Source organism: Puma concolor, chromosome B1, assembly GCF_028749965.1.
Source record: "Puma concolor isolate L17-30 chromosome B1, mPumCon1.1.hap2, whole genome shotgun sequence".
NCBI classification, from domain to species: Eukaryota; Metazoa; Chordata; class Mammalia; order Carnivora; family Felidae; genus Puma; species Puma concolor.
In genome coordinates, this window is record NC_141670.1 from 116,326,113 (window position 1) to 116,347,390 (window position 21,278).

The window sequence follows — 21,278 nt, forward strand, 5'->3', positions numbered from 1 at the left end:
CCAACTCAGTCGTTGCCTGTCTCTTTTCACCACATCTAGGCTAATCCACTCATAGTCTCTTGCCAAACTCATCAAAATTCTCTCCAACTTTACCACTCCACATCTGCTCCTAGCCTGGTGTTCATATGTGAAAGAAGCTTGTGATTTTGAAACCCACGTCCACTGGCGGTCTTTATAAGGTAGCTATCCAGTTCTAGAACACAAAATGTAGAACAGAAGAAAATCCAATTAGTTACCTGTTTTATTATTTTTTTTTTCTAAGAGGAAGCACTCAGCCACTCACCTCATGGGACAACTGTGAGGATGACTGAAATAATTAATCATAAAGAGCTTTGCACTACTGGGAGTAAGAGCACTTGGTGTGTGCAAAGCCCATTTATCGTCATTAGTAGCAGGATTGATATTTTCCTTGGGATTTCATTAAGAAGACTGAATATACAAAGCACATTCATCCTGTGTCAACCAATTTTGTGACACAATGTCACCGAGATGATGACTACAAACATATTCATTTCTATGGTGATCCTTTGCTACCAAGTAAGTATCTGGGAAAGTGACAAAAACCACAAAAGTTTCGATGGACAGCAATCCCATTGGTTCATTTGTTTACGGTACTATGCCAGAGCACAAGGCAGATGAAACCTTTCCAAGTCCTTACATTGCAAAATACCAGGAGTTAACCTAGAGAATATTAAAAAAAATTTTTAAATGTTTTTATTTATTTTTGAGACAGAGAGAGACAGAGCATGAACGGAAGAGGGGCAGAGAGAGAGGGAGACACAGAATCCGAAGCAGGCTCCAGGCCCCGAGCTGTCAGCACAGAGCCTGGGAGCGGGGTTCGAACCCACGAACTGTGAGATCATGACCTGAGCCGAAGTCAGATGCTCAACCGACTGAGCCACCCAGGTGCCCCAGAAAAGTTAAAGACCTGTATAGACTAATCTTCCTTTTGAAGGAAAGCGCAAAACTCTGAAACTTTTTACACTTATATTCTGTTAGGTTGTTTTTAGGACAAAGAATGACTTATTCCAGAAGTGCAAGTAAGGTTTCAAATTAGGAAATGATTGTAAGAAAACACAAACATATGTAAACAGAAAAGACAGATTATCTTGAGGGAAGTACAAAAGGCATTTGATACAAATCAACATCCACTTGGTTTCAGGGGGAAAAAGTATTCAATAAAGGGAATAGAATTATCCATTTAGAAACACATTCTTTCAATGCCGGTATCCTGTAATATGTTTCAGTATCTGGTGTTACTCCTCTTTTCATCCCTAAATAAACTTTAGAATCTTTGTCAAATTACAAGAACACATTACTACTACTACTACTACTACTATTTAGGGGGTGGGGGGAGAGCACAAGCAGGGGAGAAGGGGAGAAAGAATCCTAAGCAGGCTCCACAACCAGTGCAGAGCCCGATGCAGGTCTTGATCTCACAATCGTGAAATCATGACCTGAGCTGAAATCAAGAGTTGGACGCTTAACCGACTGAGTCACCCAGGTGCCCCAAGAAAACACATTATTAGCTTCTGTTTTATTTCTGTCACCTCTATTCCATAAAGGGTTTGATATGACCATATTCATACATTAGTTATTCCCCTTAATAATCTCAATAGGATTTGTCTGTGTAATTTGACAAAACAATTCCAAGATTCACACTGGTAGGTATTAGGTTATATATTACATAATACTAGGGTAATGACACTGAGTTATTCTATTTTGAGTTTATCCAAAGGAAGTAAGAATGTACACAAAATATTTCTACATTTTTTTAAAGTTTATTTATTTATTTAGAGAGAGTGTATGTGTGCATGCTCCAGCAGGGGAGGGGCAGAGAGAGAGGGAGAGCATCCCAAGCAGGTTCCACGCTGTCAGTGCAGAGCCCAACATGGGGTTGATCCCACAAATGATGAGATCATGACCTGAGCTGAAATCAAGAGTCAGACGCTTAACCAACTAAGCCACCCTGGAACCCCTAAATATATGTTTTCAACAGTCATTGATATGAGAAAATTGAAAATAATCTAGTATCCAAAAACAGGGGGTTAAATGAATTATGGTTATCTCACTATCATAAAATACTATGTTTTGATGTAGTAACTATAAAGTGTGAGACAAGCATAGAAATATTACATAAGAAGGATGCAGTTACCCAATTAAAGACAAACTTAGATCTGAATAGGAGATGGAGAATCTCAGTAATTCATCTCAGAGGTTATGGTTTTTAAAAACTGGGGAAGGGGCCATGTGACAGATACTCAAGGCTATCAGAAAAGGTATGGTTGTCAAACTCATGATGCACATATCTTCTTAACAGTCCTGACCTGAGGCTCACTGATGGCAGCCTGTAGTGGAGACTGAGTATAGACATGAGCTCTTGTCACAGGGCTTAGAAATGCACAGCTTACTAGATCCCTATGGCAGCCTGGTTGTGCATTTGTAGTAGTTAAGAAGACAAGACATATTAAATGTGTAAATGTAGTTTAAAAATTAAGGAAACTTATCTGAGTTTAAAAATGGGTTTTAATGTTTAAAAAGAGGTCATCTATTAAAGAAAGAAGTTAAACACTGATGGAAGGAAATGTGTTTTTAACATCTGCAAATTGGAATTATGAATAAAAGAAAATTTATACATTCAGCTTAAAGTCTTAGGAAAAACTAGGTCTTGAAACAATTTTAACGAATGGAAAATCAGTGGAAAGAAACACCTGATAAGTTTCTTAACAGACATAAAAGCTTTTCAGACTTAAAAACAAAACAACTCAGTTGTCACCATAAAGCCATTAAAAAGTCAAGTTGTAGAATTAAACAGCCACAAATAGTTCTCAGAAAATGCTACTTACCTAATTAATCCTCATAAAACCCTAGGAAATATTTTAAAGAAATTGAGGTAAAGTGAGATGCTCAAGGCCAGACAGGGAGAAAGAACAGAGCCCAGATTAGAACCAGGAATCCCTGACCTCAGGAGCCTGTATTCTTAATGGCACATCACCACCTCTGGTGCCATTATGTTAAGAGGTCAACAATATAGTCAGGAAAAGAAAAGTGACAACTATGAGTTTTTAACATTTTTTTTAATGTCTACTTATTTTGGGGAAGAGAGGGAGGGGCAGAGAGAGAGAGAGAGAGGATCCAAAGTGGGCTCTGTGTTAATAGCGGAGAGCCTGATGTGGGGCTTGAACCTCGAGATCATGACTTGAGCCAAAGTCAGACACTTAACCAACTGAGCCACCCAGGCTCAAGCTTATTATTTTTATTTTATTTTTATTAAAAAAAAATTTTTTTTAAACGTTTATTTATTTTTGAGACAGAGAGAGACAGAGCATGAACAGGGGAGGGGCAGAGAGAGAGGGAGACACAGAATCTGAAACAGGCTCCAGGCTCTGAGCTGTCAGCACAGAGCCTGACGCGGGGCTTGAACTCACAGACCGTGAGATCATGACCTGAGCTGAAGTCGGATGCTTAACCGATCAAGCCACCCAGGCGCCCCTTATTATTATTATTTTTTAAATAGAGATACACAAATACTTAGGAAAGTCCTCTAGATAACATCAGAGGCATTTTTAAATCTCCGTTATTTTGCAAAAATTTGTATACACTTAGAGAAAATGTCAATATATAATTCACCCCTCTTGTGACAGGAAGAACAAAGGAGCCAATTAAGTATTTCCCATTACCCCTATCTACCTTTTAACTATAGTTGTTCCTAATAAACTACCATTTGAATTTATCATATATCACTTTATGTTAATAAGATCCATTTTAGCTAAGATATGTCGTGCATATAAAGTTTTTTCAGAGATCAAAACACCTTACCTTTTCCTCTAATCTTAGAGCTCAGCTTGTATAAAACTCTTCCCACCTAAAATGGGCAAAAGTCCTACTATGCTTGCAGATAATGAAGGCATCTTATCAATCATGGGATTCTATTTCAGAAGCACTCACAAAATTTTCTGAATACTGAGAACTGAAAAGATCTATAATTTACCAATAAATTATCATGTATTTTTGTGAAATACTTTCTCAACAAAAGTTAACATGAAAAGAGTCCTTGGGGTGCCTGGGTGGCGCAGTCGGTTAAGCGTCCGACTTCAGCCAGGTCACGATCTCGCGGTCCGTGAGTTTGAGCCCTGCGTCAGGCTCTGGGCTGATGGCTCGGACCCTGGAGCCTGTTTCTGATTCTGTGTCTCCCTCTCTCTCTGCCCCTCCCCCGTTCATGCTCTGTGTCTCTCTGTCCCAAAAATAAATAAAAAACGTTGAAAAAAAATTAAAAAAAAGAAAAGAAAAGAAAAGAGTCCTTATCAGAGCTTTATAATAAGTTTTTATACTGCCACTGGGTCTATATAGGTATGATGATAGACTTAAAATTAGGGAAATGGGCAGGCTTTGTAGGGTGACAGCATGCTGGGAATGGATCTGGGAAAATATTTTTTTTTAATTTATTGGTTTAAAAAAATTTTTTTTAACGTTTATTTATTTTTGAGACAGAGAGAGCATGAATGGGGCAGGGTCAGAGAGAGGGAGACACAGAATCTGAAACAGGCTCTAGGCTCTGAGCTGTCAGCACAGAGCCCGGTGCAGGGGTTGAACTCACGGACCACAAGATCATGACCTGAGCCAAAGTCGGACGCTTAACCGACTGAGCCACCCAGGCGCCCCAAGAATTTTTTAAATTTAAAAGATAAAACCGAACCTCTAAATTTTGGGAGAGATAGCTTGGGTAGAGGACAGATGTTTTGGCTTCTGGTACCGATTTACTATCCTTCATGAAGGCAGAGTAGACATCAGTTCAGTTGTTATAGAAGAAAGATCCAGGATATTGCAATGGTTGCCTGGGACTGCTGGTGGGAATGGAGAGTGACTAGAAACGGGCTGCAAGTTTCTTTTGGGGGGATGTGAAGGCCTTAAAGTAGAAGGGATGATGGTTTCATAGTTCTGTAAATTAAAAAAAATCATTTAATTGCACCCTTAAAACAAATGAGGTAGGTATGTATGTATTTATTTATTTACTTTAGAGAGAGAGAGAGAGGCAGAGAGAGGGAGAGAATCCCATGAGGTGCAAAAAGAAAGGAAGAGATGGTGAGAAGTGGGGCTCGAGCTCATGAACTGTGCGATCATGACCTGAGCTGAAGCCAGGTACTTAACTGAATGAGCTGCCCAGGTGCCCCACAAATGAGTTTTTTACTATGTGGGTAATAATGACCTCATGAAGCTTTTTAAAACAAAACAAAACAAAACAAAACAAAACAAAACAAAACAAAACAAAACAACCACAGACTGTCATGCTAAGTTCTTTCTAAGGAACCAGAAAACCAAGGACTATCCCACACTCATTATATTCCTGACTGACGTATCCCTGTCAAGGGTAGTACTTACCAACTGAGGACTTCTTTAGCAGTGATTCTGCAATACACATTTCTAAGTTCTCTGCAGACAAGTTCAAGAAGCAACCAATGAAAATCAAACAGCTTAATAAAATCTGTGTAACCTGTACTCCAAAAAAACCCTTGTAGCTAAATAATATAAAGTGACCAAAAAAAGATGGATTGTTCTCTAACAGAATTAATCAAAATTTACTGAGTTTATTAAAAGAATTTAAAAAAACGGTCCATTGTTTTTCTCATTAAAAAAAAAAACTGGGGGGCGCCTGGGTGGCTCAACTGGTTGAGCATGCAACTTCGTCTCAGGTCATGATCTTGCGGTTCAGGATTTCAAGCCCGACATGGGGCTCTGTGCTGACGGCGTCTAGTCACTAGACATGGGGCTCTGTGCTGAAGCTTCCTGCTTCAGCTCCTCTGTCCCCCTCTCTCTCTGCCCTTGCCCCACTTGCATACTCTCAAAAATAAATAAAACATTAAAAAAATTGGTCACTTTAACTGGTGGGGTAGATAATTTAATACTTGTTGAAAGGAATATTTATTTACCCAGAGCAAATATTAGCTGTGTCAATTGGAAACCCGTAAACCGTGGCACTGGGAGCATTTCACAAGAAGGGATCATCTTCAGGCCACAGTGCAGCAGGAGAGGGGGAGCAGTGCGTGGCCTGTATTAACTGTTTCTGACTTACCTGTGACACAATAAAGTGCCTTCACTAAGATATAACTAGCAAAATGTTCCATTGGATGTTTCAAAATCTGGCTTCTATTTCCTAGCTGCTATTCTTTTTATTGCCAATGGCTGCAAAATTCTGATGATCAGATCTGATTCCAGTGTATATTGAAAAGACAAAACTGTCACCCTGGGGTTGAGACTGAAGTTCTCCAATAGGAGTTCTCCACTCAGAGAGCTGGAGTCACAGGGAAAGACAAGGTGACAGTCTGCAGTACAATGTGGAAGGTGGGGTGAGGCGAATAAATGAGTGAATGTGTAGATGGACAAGACAGACAGATTGGGAACCTGAAGACAGAAGAAGGCTGTAAATCGAGGTCAAGGACTAGGAAGTATTTAAAATAATTCTTCAGTTTCCTTTAGGTATACTGTAAAGCAGACGTTCTCAGAGTTAAGGGGTAGAGTCAGGGACACATCATGCGCTTTGCCCAAAGGCTGGCTTATGCTTGCCCCAAACCCTTCTCCCCACCTCTATTCTGGATACATCTAGGAAAGCTTAGAGAATTTCAGGGGGGTAGGGATAGAGGGACTCCCCTGGTGGTTTCTTCTTTCTTTATCTGGTGTTTTTAGTGTTTGGTAGAATGAGGCTAGAATTTTCTACTTCCCACTCCTCTTTTCTGAACTCACTGCCAGCAAAGTATGATATGTCCATGGCCTCAGAGAATAAGCTGAGTTGAAGTCTTGCCTTCGTGTCAAAATGCTTATCTACTTTAGCATATGAGCAAAAGAAAGCCCCTCTCGTTTAAACAGACGTTTGTACTCTTAATAATCTGAACTGTAATTATGTCAATTCACAAGATACAGGACAGACATTTGGTCACTAGAATCATTCCCCCTGTCCCCCACCCCCACACCAGCACTACCTGCTGCATGTTTAACCATCAAACAAAAGCAGCCAGCACTTATTTAGTATAAATACCCTGGAGGCTTTACCAGAAAGGTTAAATCTACAGCCTAACTAAACAACAGTGATAATCACCTGTTTCTACATTCCTATTCTTCCTTATATACCCCAAAGATTTATACACCTAGAAACCGATTCTCTTGGGTTTTAATACTTACTACTCTGCAACGGGAGCACAGATTACCTATTGAAATGAGGATGTTTCTGGAAACCACAAAAACTCCATTTAATAGTTTTAAAATATATTAAGTCTGCAATGAGAGCTTCTATTTCCTAAGAACAGTGGCTGGTCTAAACGAAAAGCAGAAGTTAGGGCCAACAATTTCACATAGTCTCCAGACCACACAACATGTTCTAAATATCAGAAGACCTCATTCTAAGTAAGTAAAGAGATCACAGTCAAGTCAACAGTGTATTTCCTCATCAACGAAATAAAAAATGTTCTTAGATTTGGAAGCATATCTTATTTTTGGAAAACCATGATAAAAAATGAGAAGGAAACAAAGAATAGCAATTTAATAATTCTCTACTTTAATGGAGCTTCTTTATTCCATGCCCTTCAGGTTGCTTAGAAATACACCTATTGAGGGGTGCCTGGGTGGCTCAGTCAGGTAAGCAGCCAGCTCTTGATTTTGACTCAGGTCATGATCTCACGGTTTCTCTGAGTTCAAGCCCCACATCCAGCTTTCTGCTGTCAGCACAGAGTCCGCTTTGAATCTCTCTATCCCCCTCTTTGCCCCCATCGGCTCTGCTCTAAGAAACAAATAAACATTTAAAAAAAAAAAAGAAATACACCTATTGATTTCTCCCTCTACCCCACTGTGACCTCACTGTGGGGATACTTTATCCAATTTCATAGCCTATTTAAATGGGTATTTAAAAACAATATCTTGAAGCTTTCCTTGCTGTTTACTAGAATCTCACCACTTTGGGATTTGAGTGAAATCGCCTGTAAGCAAGAACGACAGGAAGGAGGTAAGTGATCTTGCTCTAGTGCAGAGGCAAAGGTGAGGCTTTAGGAGCGACATTTAACCAGGCACTTGCAGTCCGTACACAGTGTGGTAACAGAGGAGAGCTGATGCTGAAGAACAGGAAGCTTACTCAATCCCCAGCACTGCTGGAGAAACGACACCCAGATACGCTCCGATACAACTTCCTCGTACAGGTCTAAAGTCTAGAATCAGACGTTTTGATAGGAACCTAAAATACAACAGTTATTGTATTTCTGCTTAGTGCTGTGCCAATAAACAGGTTCAAGAGTTCAAGAAATAGCTTAATACAACTGGAGAGATTTTGGGGGGAGCACTTCCTGGTAGCAAGAATCAAACACCGAAAAATTAAGGAGCTGGACCTTCAGCAGGTTTGCCCCATCTGCTTGTTGCGATTTGGGTGTGGTGTTACATAGGCTTCGGGAGAGGGCAAAGGTGTGTGGGGAACACGAAGGCTAGGTATTTCTTTATGTTTTTAAGTCCTTGCTGCAACCCACCTGGGTTCCTCAAGGCAGAGCATGGTTTTCACTATAAGGCAAAGGAAACAGACCACAGAAGACCCAGAAAGGTCTGTATAAAGCCTCCGTTTCTCATTTTCTTATGCCAACCACAAAGCTGTTCTTTTGCATGACTGGCCGAACAAGCCACTGCTTTCAAATGGTATGAGACTATAAAAAGCAATACTTTCTCCAAAGCCATTAAGGTCACTATATTTGGCTCTAGTTTCTCTCAGAATTTAAACTGCTATGTTGTATTTAAATACATTATTTGTTTCTCAAAAGCACTTATTTGACCAATCTGCTTGTAATCTAGGATTTTGTTACTGCAAAAAACCTAATAATGATGATTTATGTTTCCTAATTTTAGGTCTCTGAAGAGGGAGCCAGATTTCAAACCCAACCTGACACAAGGATTAGTACACATGGGGGAAAGGCAGCAAAAAAAAAAAAAAAAAAAAAAAGTAACTTAAAACATTAAAATCTTGAATCTAACAATGCCATTTTAACAATTTCAAGGAATGCAAGGGACTGTTATATTGGTATCTGAACTATATCTATAAAATGTTTACCTACTGAATTTTCACTTGTCCTAGTAAATTAAAGAAGAAACTATCACAAAGTGTTCATTTCTGTAATTGTTACCAGAAAGTTTGCATATTAAAAAATTTTTCATTTGAAGGAAATAAATCTGGTTTAAACACCATAATATTTGAATATTATTTTAGTAAATATTAGTGGCTAAGTATCTGAATACTCAAAATGACTGCCAACTGGCATGGTGTGAGAGGGAAAATGAGGTTCTTCAGAACTAGGTCCCGATGCCCGATGTCTTCAGCGAGAGCAAGTGATCCAGGAACCTTCAGCTGCATCAAAATGTTTCGACACATTCCTCCCTCAAAACAGGGAGACAGCTTAGTCAAGACTTTTATTCTTTCCATTTGTGACCACGTGCACTGGTTCACAAGTTGCAAAGCAAAGTTTCTAATAAACAAATGTATCTTTTGTTGTCTACTGAAGGTACCCAGGATGGAGTGTGAGCCCCTCCCCACAAAGCGCAGGGACTGTGATAGAATAAGGACCACAAAGTAGATGATATACACCACTGATTATGTAAGGTCCTTAGCCAATTGCCCATTTCTTTTCAGCAAAAATCTAGAACAGGACACACAGGTCTTCTTTTGTATTTCTTCTATGTATACCATAACATGAGACATTTAGTTCCAACACACCTAAGCTATGCCTCCAGGAGATAATTAGAAAAAGAGGGAAGAGATTGGAAAAGAAAAGGGATAGCAGAAAAAGAGTAAGAGTTTTTACAATGAAACCTGAAAAGAGAAAGAGAATATGGAAAAGTATAGACATCAGGGCTGCACTTAAATGGCTCTTAGGGGCCCAGAGTAAGATTTATTCTGTGTAAGGGTGGTTTATAGCTTGGGGAGTGAGGAGAGGCACTGGAAGGGAGCGTCAATCCTTGTTATCAAAAGCAGGAAAGCCCTGAGTATTTGGATGGAAAACCAAACTGGCAGGGACTGGGGGGTAGGTGCTGCAACCCAGCAATACAGTGTTGGAAAGTCTGGGGACTACCTATACTGGAATATTACTACCATAGTAATTGTCAACATAACCACAATTAAAATTTATCATGTAAAAAACGTCAGAGATTCACTTAGCAGAAATTATTATACAGAAACTAGTAATTATAACATAAATATAAATAACTTCTATATAAATAATATATAAAATATTAATTATTCTTTAATCCAGGCTTCCACCTGGGGGTTTGGCCCTATACTTTCTTTGTACATTAAGTCAGCTGTTCATTCTTATATTCTGTATGTTAAAGCCAGGTGATTACAGGACCCTGATTGTGACAGTCCACTGTCAAATGTAGTGGGGAGAGCATAGAAGGAAGGGGGACAGAGAGTATTTTTTTGCTGGGCTATTCTCCGGGCGAGTGGAGAATGGGCAGGAAAGGAAACACAAGTAGGGGATAAAACTGCTAGGTCCTGTCTTATAGCCAGAACTCATTTCCTTAATTTCTATTTGGAGCTGATTTCCCCCACACCTCCTCTGACATATCCTGGGCAAAAGAGTTCCTGCATCTAAGTATCTCCCAATTACTAGTAACAAAAACTTCCTACAGTATATCTCATTGACAGATTAACATACAAACTTCTACCCTATTGTCATCTGTGGATAAGAACAGTGGAAAGTTACCTTCAAACAAAGTCCATTAAATTATAATTTAAACTGTAATTGGAAAGGAGCATAAAAATTGCAATGAATGTCTGGTAGGATCATAAATTGGTATAATTCTTTTGAAATTCTGTCTCTTTTTAAACATGCCAAGAGCTTTGTTTAAAAAATATTTTTAATGCTTATTTATTTTTCAGAGAGTGAGCAGGGGACGGGCAGAGAGAGAGGGACAGAGGATCCGAAGCGGGCTCTGTGCTGACAACAGAGAGCCTGATGTGGGGCTCGAATTCATGAACTGCGAGATCATGATCTGAGCTGAGGTCAGAAGAACCAATTGAACCAACTGAACCACCCAGGTGTCACTTAAACATGTCAAGAGCTTTAATAATGCTTACACCTCTTGACATAGTAACTCTACTACTGAGAATATATTTTAGAACAAGTCTTAATACAGAAAAAACATTATCCAAAAATATATTCAGTGAAACAAAAATCGAAATGTCTACAGGAGACATTTAGAAGCATCTATGAAGTACAGTAAAACATATGTAATACATTAAATATGCATCTAAATGTCCACAGTAGACATTTTGAAGCATCCATGAGATACATTAAACTTACTGTTTAAAAATTTTTTTTTTTTTTTAACGTTTATTTATTTTTTTGGGACAGAGAGAGACAGAGCATGAACGGGGGAGGGGCAGAGAGAGAGGGAGACACAGAATCAGAAACAGGCTCCAGGCTCTGAGCCATCAGCCCAGAGCCCGACGCGGGGCTCGAACTCACGGACCGCGAGATCGTGACCTGGCTGAAGTCGGCCGCTTAACCGACTGCGCCACCCAGGCGCCCCTAAACTTACCGTTTAAAAAACAGCATATTATTTTCATAAAAGTGTAAGTGTATGAATTTTTAAAAACCAAGTCAATAAATACACCAAAAGAATATCAGATGTTAATGCTGAAGGTGAGATTTATCAATTATTTTTATTTTCCTTTGTACTTTATTTTCTCCAAATTTTCTACAATAAAAGTACTCACCCACATATCTAAACACAAAAATATTTTCAAATAGTTTATGAAGATTATGTTTACAATTCTAACGATCAGGAAATACAATACGATTTCAGTAATGTAAAGATGTATGTTATATTTACATAGAAAAAACCTGAAGAAAATATACCAAATATTAATCCTGCTTGATGAATTTAAGATGATTTTAATTTTTTCCTTGTTCCAAGTTATATTTTCCACTTTCCACATTAATCATTCTTGTAATCAAGAGAAAGCTGATGGCTATTTTAACTATAACAGTATTGACAGAGTTAATAGGGAGAATGTGTTTGTTTTTAAAAAGGTATTTTGTTTTGTACAATTCCAAGTATGTAAAAAATGCATGTACAGAAAAATCAGAGCACAAGTACACTAAAATATTAAGAACGATTGTCCAAGTGGTAGGAGTAGGAGATTTTTCTGCTTCCTACATTTGTGTGCAGTCCACATTTAAAAATGTTTCATTACAAACGTAACATTTTATATCTACAAGTACCTGAAACCATGTATAGTTGTTGCTGTTGCTTTCAGGGAAGTACTTACCAACTGAAATCTTTTTATTTCATGTCTTCACTCCCTCAATAAAGTGCAATAAAAAATACATGTCTACAAAGTCGTGTGTGTGTGTGTGTGTGTGTGTGTGTGTGTGTGTGTGTGTGTGTGTTTTAATTTGAGAAAGAGAGACAGACAGACAGACAGACAGACAGACAGAGGGAACTCAGGCTGGGGAGAGGGGAGAACGGAGAGAGAGAGAATCCCAAGCAGGCTCCTGGCTCAGTTCTCAGTGCTGAGCCCAACATGGGGCTGGATCCCACAACCCCGGGATCATGACCTGAGCTGAAGTCAAGAGTCAGAATCGGAGTCTCAACCTACGGAGCCACCCAGGCGCCCCCACAAATATTGTTTTTTTTTTTTTTTTTTTTTAAATTTTTTTTTTCAACGTTTATTTATTTTTGGGACAGAGAGAGACAGAGCATGAACGGGGGAGGGGCAGAGAAAGAGGAAGACACAGAATCGGAAACAGGCTCCAGGCTCTGAGCCATCAGCCCAGAGCCTGACGCGGGGCTCGAACTCACGGACCGCGAGATCGTGACCTGGCTGAAGTCGGACGCTTAACCGACTGCGCCAACCAGGCGCCCCTCAAATATTGTTTTTAGACACACCTGCATCACTGCTGCTCCTTGGCAAAGCCTGGTAAACTAACAGCTAGTTGAATGGTACAGCCCTAACTTGACATACACACACAATTAAATTGGTGTTCAGTTAGTGTCAACTTTCAAAAAGAGACTTAATTGTACTGAAGCGTGATACCTTCTGCAGGGTTTATTTGCAACAAAGGAGGGAAGACTGCCTCCTTTAACTAGCTGCCAAGTAGCAGAGAATGAGGCCAAACGGGATTTGATGGGGAAGTTGGTTCAGTCAAAAATGCAGATCCCCAAGCCCTCTTTTCAAATATTGGTAATTTTTGTGCACTGTGGATGCTTTAAGCTTATGTATTTTAAAAACCTTTCTCCTGATATTTGGTGGACTTTTGCTTCATTGTACTCATTATCAGTTAATAGTTTTTGTCCTCTGTTCTGTGACAAAACTTCAGAAATAACCTGAAATTGCCAAATGATCATTAAATAATGTTTTTCAAAACAGTAAGTATACCATATATAAAAGTTACTTTTAAAAATTCAAAGAATGATTGGAAACCTTAAAAGTTTACAAAAACCCATAAATCATACTGAGTAATAATCCCAAATACCACAAAATTCTAATTCCATATCTTCTTTTTTAAAAAAAAATTATATTAGTGCTTTTTTCCCTAATTCCAAAAGCTAGATATTACACTTTTTAGAATTGCTTCTAGGAATTTATCTAAAGATACCAGCATAAGCATGAGAAGATTGTTTTCCAAGTCTACTCAATAGAATTTTTGGGCAACAGATGCACTTTAAAACTCAGAACTTTGAATTCCAGAAAAACTTAAGTATAGGCTATATTAGGTCACACAGCTCACCCCTACCCCCTTGGCTGGATCGGGGAAACACTAGATACTCAAATATTAATATATCTGAACCAGACATATGAAAATATTCTCATTAAGTTGGGTAAATAAAGACTATAAAGAGCTTCTGGATAGTTCAAGAGTTGTGACACCAAGGGTTACTGAAGGGAGGAGGGAAGGCAAGGAGAAAAGGAGAAGGGAAGGGGGGGAAGGGGAGGAAGAGGGGAGGAGGGGAGGAGGGGAGGAGGGGAGGAGGGGAGGAGGAACAGATAGGTCAGGAGGGCCTTTAGTTTTTAGAAGTTTAGTTTTTGAAAATACAGATAAGTGATTCTGGACCTGTAAGACTGCAATCACACTGTCCATCAAGATAGGACTGGTTACATGATAAATAGGTTTCATTTGTACAATAAAATACTATCATACCATCATACAACATTAGGTGAAGAAAGTAAGTTGTAAAATGTTTTCCATATATAGCATGTTTCTTTATTGTGGGGAAAAACTGTTCTGTGTGTGTAAATAAATCAACATGGCTACGAGACAGGTGATATTACATGGAACATTTACGTTTTTCCATTTTGTGTTGAAAAAATAAATAAGCAGCATGTTTTGATTTTATTGCCTAAAAAGACAACGATAATTACTCATTTGAGGGTATTTAGTGTTTATTATAGGAAATGCTGTAGGGATGCCACAGTTTTAAAAAAGTCACTTCCCCCACAAGCTTATACTCTGTTGTGTACAACAACAATATAAAGATTAAAATTGGGGACGTCTGGGTGGCTCAGTCAGTTAAGGGTCCGACTTTGGCTCAGGTCATGATCTCACCATCTGTGGCTTTGAGCCTGGAGCCTGCTTCAGATTCTGTGCCTCCCTCTCTCTCTGCCCCTCCCCCACTGTGTGCGCTTGCTCACTCTCCCGCTCTTTCTCTCTCTCAAAAATGAATAAACATTAAAAAAAGATTAAAATTGTTACGAAAAAGTGTTCACTTCGGCAGCACATATACTAAAATTGTTACGATGAAAAGCCAAGATGAGGCAAGAGAGTAACAGGAGGGTTATCCAAACTAGAATCTCTGGGCTTACAAGGTAACAGTCAATTTAAACATTTTACATGAATACTCTTAATCAGAAAAAAAAAAAAATCAGTGTATCACCAAGTCAAAGGTATATCAAGAACATCTATCATCCATCCTGCTGAGATCCAATTAATATAAATAGCTCTAAGAAACCTGTGCAAATCAAACTTTTTAAAATTAAAAAGGGATTCCACTGGAAATGCTCCAATAATTAGTCAATTATGGATTTTTGCCTTTGAGTTTTTTCCATTTCTAATAGACCAAAATAAAACATGTGTTTAATATTCTAATTATATACATCACAATGGACTTTTATTTAATTGATCGCCCCAGTGTTGTCTTCTAAGAAATGTTTAACCCACATGAGGCTTTTAAGAAAAGATTAAGGATGCAATATTATAATCACAGGAAGAGTAAAAACAATTATGCAGGAACAGAAAGGTTGAAGGTAGCAAATACCTAAAGAGGATTTAGAATCCAATTAGACTTACAATGCAGAAACTTTATCATTGAATCCTAATAGATAGGATAGAAACTACGGATATAGAAAACTTCAAAACCTGTACCCCAAGTCTAGTGACCAAACTCAAGCAATACTCAAGGGTTAAATATGTAGTAACTGTTACTACACTCACTGATGAAAGCCTGGAAGGTAAGGCAAATACATGGGCAGTCAACACAGAAGGCAGAATTATTTCTGGCCTTCCGTTCTGTGCAGAATTTGGCTCTGAGTGCTAAGGAAGGTAGCAGCAGAGAAGCCTGGCTACTATTCTCAAGGGATTTTTTTGGTTAAGTATCTCCCCCCAATCTTCCCAGACAGAAGTGACTTAAAAAGACCAAAGAGCAATAAAAACAACTTTTATAAATTAGATTACAGCCTGAAAAAACATTTGAAGTTTAGTAAAACCATATATACCAGATAGAAGTACAAGTGAAAAGAAAATTCAAATAATGAACTTAAAATGGGGGAAGAAGACTGGAGATGCATGTGCGTGTGTGTGTGTGTGTGTGTGTGTGTGTGTGTAATAAATGTCACAGGAATTTTAAGTCTATGAAAACTGAAAACAAAGGTTTTAAAAAGTAAAATAGTTTTTTTTGTTTTTTTTTTTTGTTTTTTTTTTTAATAAATAGCCCTTTAAAAATGCCAAGCCCCACCAGGTGTTGTAGGAATATTGTACACCTGGAACTAATATTACACTGTATGTTAACTAACTGGAATTTAAATATTTAAAAAAAATAAAGAAAAACAAAAATAACAAGCTCCACAAATCAGGAGTGAATGGAAGATCAGTGAAGTAGTTATTCAGTTTAGCAGTGGTCTATCCTTGGGAGTAAACTATGGTCAGAATTCTTTTCTACAGAGTGAAGCAGATTTAGAAAAACACAGGATGATTAAAAGCACTGAACATGAACATGATGCCATGAGGTAGCCAGGAAACACTATAAACTCAATGTTCAATTAGCATCAGGAAGCTGAAAGATGTAATTCCATACATAGTCTTATTTCTATTCAATCTAATTTTCATTGATAACCCTACATAAATAGAAGTATTTGGCTATAAATAATCACCTGAAATTGTTTTTTAAAATATACTTTTGCTATCAACAAAATACATTTAAAAAACTGAAATAAAGTAACAGGCTAGAAAAGAAGTTTGGTTTTTTTTTGTTTTCCAATTTGGGTTTTGTTTTGTTTCTGCTTCTAACATCTCCTGTAGCATAATCTGCAGCAATAATAGGAGATTGGGAGCCCATTTCCAGAGCTTAGACCGAACAAGAGCAAGAATTACATTCTGGTTCACATGGATCTATACTTTAGAGGTACATCTTAAAATGTCAAAAAGGGGGGTGCCTGGGTGGCTCAGTTGGTTAGGCGTCCGACTTCAGCTCAGGTCATGATCTCACAGTTCATGAGTTCCAGCCCCGCATCGAGCTCTATGCTGACAGTTCAGACCCTGGAGCCGGCTTCTGATTCTGTCTCCTACTCTCACTGCCCCCGCCCTGCTCACGCTCTGTCTCTCTCTCAAAAATAAGTAAACATTAAAAAAAAATTAAGAATGTCAAAAAGGATTATGGGTTGATGGGGAGCACTGAGAAGAAAAGAGTTCATTTGGGGGGGTTTAAGTGTGCGATAAACAAAATCTTAGCTATCCTCTCAGCTTCTAACTCCCTCCTCTGCTCACTGACAATCACTCTAGGTCCTATCCATTTTAATCCTCCTCCCATCACCTTAACTCTGCTTTCTCCAGCTTAGTTCAGGTCAGGAACATCCTGACTTACACAGGGCAGGATATCAATAGCCACAACAAATTTTAAATGGATTAAATCCATCCACCAAAAAGATACCTAAAAAAAAGAAAGCTGATATAGTGCTGGGAGTATCAGGCACCACTTGTATTTTGTACTATTAGAGTGAAAAGTGAAAACATTGAGAGAAGGGTTCCCTAAGAAGATATAAACTCAAGGGGCACCTGGGTGGCTCAGTCGGTTAAGTGTCTGACTTCAGCTCAGGTCATGGTCCTGTGGGTTTGTGAGTTCGAGGCCTGCTTCCAGCTCTGCGCTGACAGCTCAGAGCCTGGAGCCTGCTTCTGATTCTGTGTCTCCCTCTCTCTCTGCCCCTCCCCTGCTTGCACTCTCTTTCTCTCAAAAATAAATAAACATTAAAAAAAAACTAAATGGAGACTTGGGGAAAGGGGACACTGGGCTCTGTAACCTCACTGGGCCAGGAGTACTGTACTTGACAATTCATTTCTGGGTCCAAAAATTGTAGCAGGAAAGGTTTTTGGAGGAAATGACATTGACACTCTGAGACCTGACACATGAGAGGCAGGTATGTAAGCAAGAGGGTAAGGGTGAAGAGGCTGCTAAAAAACCCCACTCTATGTAAAGGCCTGATAAGAGGGGATATTGCAAGTAAAGGGAACAGAAGTTAAGTAAATATTGCTGGGAGCACAGGATTTAGGGAAAGGGAAAAACTCATCCCAAGAACAAAGCCTGTAAAAGGAAGGCAGAGGCCAGATTACAAAGGTCCTTGTAAGCAATGTCAAATGTCAGGACACAACACCCTCTAAGAAGCAGTCTTGGACAAAAAACTGAGATAACTGAGGAAAGGTGACCTGACTGGATATTTATTATTATGGAAATTATGTTAATTTTGTTTAGAAGGAACAATGGCAGTAAGGTGTTTTGTTTGTTCTAAAGAGACCCTTTATCTTAAACAGGCATACTGAAATAGGTACAGATGGATGATGAGATATTGGGATTGCTTCAAAAAAATCCAGGGGTGGGGGGGATGATGAAAAAGATTTCCTGTGACAGTTGTTGTAGCTGATAAGGTTCACCACACGGTTGTCTCTACTTTCAGTATAACTGCTTGAAATGGTCTATTGTAAGTTTTTTTTAAAGTCAAAATAAGCAATGGATTTTGGCCACAGAGAGTCATTTAAGGGCTTTAAAAAAGCCAGTAAAGCAGGAAATGGGCTGGGAACAAAACCAGAGAGAGAGAGGGACAGCTGCTCAAATGGTCAGTGGTCAGTCCTTCCCCACAGTGACTGTGCTGCTTCAGTTTCTTCTTGGGGAAGATTGTTTGTGACTTTATATCTTTTTTTTTTTTTTAATGTTTATTATTTATTTAGTTTTGAGAGAGAAAGAGAGAGCACAAGCAGGGGACGGGCAGAGAGAGAGGGAGACACAGGATCTCCCCAAGTCTCCAGTTAAAAACAAGTGCCTATTTATAACTTCGGGCTTGTTAGAAACTAACCTTCCCTTCTGGGGTCCTTTGCGTCCGACATTTTCACAGTATGGTTACTATTCTTTACATCTGCCTGTTGACCTATGTATTCATGCATAATTACTACACAAACCTCTTATAAATGGTGTTCTATAGATGCAAATCAGATTTTGCTTCAAAATTTGCCAATTGTAAGAAAATCCAGAGCATTTTAATTAAACATTCTATTTAATAATCATAAAGCCTTTCAAATGTGAATTACATACTTAGTCAATATCTGGGTGTCATAAAGAAAGCTTTTATTGGGAAAAGTATTTTACAAATACGTATTTTAAACAATTTTATCAACATTATGATCATGCAAAGCTAGCTGGGATTTACCCCTATTATGCTAGATTCTCTCTGCCAAGAAAATAAATAACTATTTAATTAATAGTTTAGTTAATGCTAGGTTGGAATATTTAAGTGTTGAAAATTTTTTGAATTTGTATCCTATTAATGATTTAAATTTATATAGTGTAGACTTAAGACTAAGAGCGGTAGCTAACACTTATGTAGTATTTATTATTTCCCCAAGACTATTCTAATTGCTTTACTTATTTAATCTTCACCACAACTCTGATCGGTATTATTATTACCCATATTTTACAAATGAGCACATAGAAGTTAAGTGAATTAGCCAAGGTCACCAGCTACTAAGTAGTGGAGCCAGCATTTGGTACTTACATGGTTCTAATTTAGTATGTCATTTTGCCACTTTTTGAGAAAAAACATCTACAAATGAGCACACGGCTTCAGCAAAGAAAAGGAAATGTGAACCCCTACCAAATCTGAAGAGCCAACCATAGAGATAGTAGGTTCTCATAGCCAGATCTCCTCTGCCACTTCCTCTGGACACAGAGTAAAAATGTTCCAGAGTCAAAGGGGAAGACCTGACATTTCCTTTATAGCTGTGACTCCCACGCTCGGTCAACTCACCTCCTCCAACTTTTTCATTTTTTTTCCCCCCAAGTAGGCTTCACATCCAGCATGGAGCCCAGTGCAGGGGTTTGAACTCATGACCTTGAGATCAAGACCTGAGCTGAGATCAAGAGTCAGATGCTCAACCATCTGTGCCCACCCCCCCAACTTTTTCATTGATATTCTCTTTGAGATACAGGGGACAGAAATGCTCCAGGAAAGCAGAACCAGGTCAGGTTTAGTTTGTTGTGCTAAGGGTGGAGAAGGGCCATGCATTTTATCTGTGCTGTGTACTATACTGGAAAGAAAGAAGTACATTACAGTGCACAGTCTCAGGGAGACCATGCAGACCCATCTTCAACTAGAGAAACTCTGCTTTTCTATTTTGGAGGGGTAACCCAAAATCTCATCTGAAACCTGGGTTCTGTGGCTAAAATTTTAAAAAGTAATGGTACCATGGCAAGGTCCTGGATCAGAATAGACCAGAATCCTTATCTCTATGTATTTGGTCACAAATAAGCCATGACTAATCCTGGGTACATAATTTAGCAATGTTGGGTTTCAGTTTCATTTAATAGAGTCCCATTATTTTATTTCTAAGACCTTTTGCCACATTAAAAAAATATATCATCCCAGGGCACCTGGGTGGCTCAGTCAGTTGAGGGTCCAATTCCTGGTTCAGTTCAGGTCATGATCTCATGTTTGGAGAGATTGAGTCCCACATCAGGGGGACTGATAGCACAGATCCTGCTTGGGATTCTCTCTCTCCCTCTCTCTCTCTCTCTCTCTCTGTCCCTCCCCAGCATGTGTGCATGCATGCACGCTCTCTCTCAAAATACATAAACGCACTTAAAAAATATATCCCATAAAAAGAAAGCAAAGATGCATTAGCGATCTCAACAAAGACAGCTAAAAGAAGGCAAACAAAAGTCCCATTTCTCACATAAAGAAGTAGGGTAAGGTAACTTATGGATAAAGAATGAACTAGACATCAGATGCTCTAGGTAATTCCTCTTAGAGGTCAAAACACCACCATGAGATTGGTCCTATGAGCGAGAAATTGATTCTGTCAAAGATATAAAAATGTTTGATATTTTAATTAGCTTGATATAGATAATTTATGGGTAACAGTCCATAGGGGTTTATTAAGATAATGAACAATAAAAGTTTACTCAACAACCACAACCCCTACAACATGTTCTTGATAATATCAGAAGCAAATTAAATACAAGTTGAACTTACATGGTAATTAATATCTTAGAATCCTAAAGTCCAGGTTCTAACCCCGACTCTACCACTTGATAAGAAGTGAAGCAATCTCTTTGGTCCTCAGTTCCTTCTGCCTTACCTCTCTGACATTCTCAAATAAGGAACTATGCCAAATGATTGGCCATTGGCATATTACAATAAAAATATGGTTTATCTTTGTTCCTTATGATAAGAAATAATATTTGTCAATATATGCCACATGAAAAGGGAAATAAATTCATGGAAGAAACATCCATTAGGTTCCATTCACTACTTAGCTGTCTAAATGGAGTAAGAAGTCTATAGCAGGGTGGGGGTGGGGGCTGATGGAGAACCCTTTTTGTACCAGGGCTGAAGCCAATTAAATAAGATCTCAACAAAGAGCTCCTGATTTCAGGTTAATTAAAGAAGAAATAAGACATCAAAACTGAAGAAAATAACTTTATAAGATTGTAGTGAAAGGTCACATCACATAGAACAAATGATGGTTAAATTAGATGCAAGGTAAAGAACACAAAGT

General features: G+C 38.6%; 1 protein-coding gene across 6 annotated transcripts in view; it reads right to left on the reverse strand.

The window, feature by feature from the left end:
- Positions 1-21,278, reverse strand: part of SGMS2 (sphingomyelin synthase 2) — a 172,974-nt gene that overhangs the window by 22,747 nt on the left and 128,949 nt on the right. The window lies entirely within an intron of this gene.